Source organism: Callospermophilus lateralis, unplaced genomic scaffold (assembly GCF_048772815.1).
Source record: "Callospermophilus lateralis isolate mCalLat2 unplaced genomic scaffold, mCalLat2.hap1 Scaffold_1342, whole genome shotgun sequence".
In the NCBI taxonomy this organism is placed as follows: domain Eukaryota; kingdom Metazoa; phylum Chordata; class Mammalia; order Rodentia; family Sciuridae; genus Callospermophilus; species Callospermophilus lateralis.
This window is the reverse complement of record NW_027512505.1, coordinates 30,868-33,763: the sequence shown is the minus strand read 5'-3', so window position 1 is coordinate 33,763 and position 2,896 is coordinate 30,868. Positions and strand designations below refer to the sequence as shown.

Genomic DNA, 2,896 nt, shown 5'->3' with positions numbered 1-2,896 from the left:
GAAGGTGAGCTGCCGGGAGCGGCCCCGGTCTAGGCGCCCACACGAGGGTGCGACCCGGGAGGACGCTGCCGCCGCCCTGGAGCCTCGGTCCTGGCTGCCTGTCCCCGGATCCGCCGGGGCGGTCCCCACAGCGCCCACCCGGACCCCGCTGTCCAGGTCCTCACCTGAGGGCTCTCCTCAGCGGAGGTGCTGGCCACAGCTGGTGGGTTCTGATCTGCAGGGTCCTGTTCAGGATGCGGTGGCCTCAGCAGTGTGGCCTGCGCCGCGGACCTCAGAGGAGAAGAGGTGGCCTGACCCGCAGGCCCCTGGAGAGGGGAGGGCGACGGAGGAGCCAGGTGACCTGGGAGCAGGAGGCGGTTTACAGAGGGACCCGCCCAGGTACTTCGGTCTCACTGACTCTGTGTCCTTCTGTTTCCTGTCCACCTGTGGGTCTTGTCTTAAGTCCTCGCTTTAAAAACCCTTTCCTGTGTCCTCCTGCTCCTGGTGGGCACTGGGAGAGACCCTGCGGGGTTTTAATTGTGTATTTCATGGAAGTGCCTCGGAGAGAGCAGCGACTTAGTGTGGGAATCAAGGGAGTGCGTCCTGGCTCCAGGGTCTCCACTGTGTGAGGGCGTCCGGAGGATGGTTCTGCAGTCTGTGCCATGGGGATGATCCCAGCGATGGCGGTTGAGTGCTAAAACGTGTTGTCTGCTTGCTTGGTTTCAGACACCAGCCTAAGCCCTGATTCCTCTAGGAAACTCCATGGAAACCATGAGGTGGACAGTCCTGGGGACCTTTGTTTTAGAGGTGAGGAAAGTGAGCTGGCAGGGTTAAGTGGTTTTCAAAAGGGCGGTGCCCGAGTTTTTATTGAAAACCTCAGTGTTCTCTGATGCATGTTGTTGTGGGAGATGTGCTTCCCTTCTCCTGTGACCAGGGGTTTTTATTCAGCTTGGCAGAGAATGAATTGGACACCTGTAAGGAACGTGAACTAGCACGTGTTCTGACTGCTCCATGTATGTTAAGTCAGAACCTAGGACATGTGAGTCTGTAAAAGAGCACAGTGTGCGAGGTGACGGTTGCATGTTCCCTAATACAAGTTATTGAGTTGAAGTTGCATTTTTTAATTTTAGAATATAGAAGCAAGTATGGAGTTTGGTCCACTTGAGGATTTATTCAATGGAATATCAGACTTTATTTCTTTTTACTGGCACTGTGGAGATGTGAATGAGAACGAGTTGGTGACATCTTTCAGGTGGAAACATTGCCCGAGGAGGAGGTCATCAAGTTGGCCGAGAAGCTATTTTGTGAAGCACCTGTTGACTCAAGGCTTTTGATGATGAACTCACATATGGAGACTTTAATTCTTCCTAGATCTTTGCATTTGGTGAGTCACAGAAAGTATCTGAGTAGATAATTATTTGTAAGCATGTCCACAATAATCTCATGTAGTGTGCTTAACTGAGTAACAGATCTAGGATGGGGAAATATTGCCATTTCCTTTGTTACATTGAAGAAAAGTAATCATGATATAACATTTTCTTTTTTAAAAAAAATTTTTTATTTTGCCTTGAGGTATGCCAGTGTGTTGACCAAGCATGATTGTTGGTAGGTAGGATAGCAAGAACTTGAATTCAGGGATTTGACTGTCATGTGTCCATCTGTTGTTTTTCATTGATTTCTTTGAATAGATCCAGATTGGCAGCCGTCACAGTTTTAGCTTTTGACTTTCCCAGCTGTGGGCATCCTGATGGCCCTCAACTCCCTGTCAACACAGACAAGTCTATAAGGAACATGAGGATAAATATCCCTATGCATGTCCCCTTGCTTAAGCAATATGTAGGTAAAGTACGGACAGGTGGAATTTCTGGGTCAAAGAATGTCTGTTTACATCTTTGACTAAGCAGTGCCAGGTGGCTCTTCTGAAGAGCTCAACCTGTCCACATATGGCCAGCATTCTCTTCTCTAGGTTTCTGACTTGTGCATGTTGAGTAGCTAGCACACTGTTTTTGTTGGTATTTTTCTTAGTGTCTATTCTGATGCTTTTCATTGGGGGATTCTCTCCCGTGAAAATGAGCTTCCTCTGGATCCCCCTACCCATTCCTCTGCTTGACCTTGTTTTTTTCTTATCGCACATGTAAGTTCTCTGGAGATGTTGGATTGTTTGTCCATTATGAGACCAACACAGGCCCTCTAGAATTTTCAAACAATTAGTAAATTCCTAAAGAGAAAGTGAGCCCAGAAATTGTGCTAGCATTTTGGGAAGAAAAGTGTTGGATGATATATTCAAAGCATGAGGTTCTATTTTATTCTTTCCAAAATATCTCTGGGCAATGAAATGGAAGTCAGGGTATCTGAGGAAATAATCATCTGTTTCCAATTTTCTGGGATTTGGTTTAAGTGGTCAAGTTGTGATATGTATTAATTCATGGATCCAATAGGGTGATAGTTCTTTTAGGTTATCTTAGGTGCCTTCAAACTGAGATTGTTGGCTGTCCTCGGCATAGTTAGTGACATGGAGCCATGACAGTTGTTGATACACTTGCAACCCTAGTGCAGTCTTGAAGAGGCAATGTGTCTGGTCCCATTTCCCCCCTTCAGGCTCCATGTGCACATTTGAGAATGGTTCCAGCCATTTTCTCATCCCTTAGATCATTCCCCTCATATGTCCTGTGAGACCTTTTCTATGTGAGGCTTGAAGAAGAGACTATTCTGTAAAGAAAACCTTGTGATCTGTGTAGTATCATATTGAATAAGGTCATTGAGAAATCACAAATTCTGTTTAAAGATATTTGCATCTTAGCCAAATAAAACCTATTTCTAGGCATCCTGGTGCAGACAAGGATTTATCTTTATATCTACCATCATCTGTTTTTTTTCACTTGCATGAAGTTCATCAATTTACAGGCCATTTTATCAG

The 2,896-nt window shown here is 46.1% G+C and overlaps 1 long non-coding RNA gene across 1 annotated transcript; it reads left to right on the top strand.

Annotated features, from left to right (window-relative positions):
• The first annotated feature begins 272 nt into the window (after positions 1-272).
• LOC143640201 (uncharacterized) lies at positions 273-1,307 on the top strand. The gene is made up of 3 exons (XR_013154895.1): positions 273-378; positions 706-786; positions 1,232-1,307. It is a non-coding gene; the product is annotated as an uncharacterized LOC143640201 (long non-coding RNA).
• Positions 1,308-2,896: the final 1,589 nt, after the last annotated feature.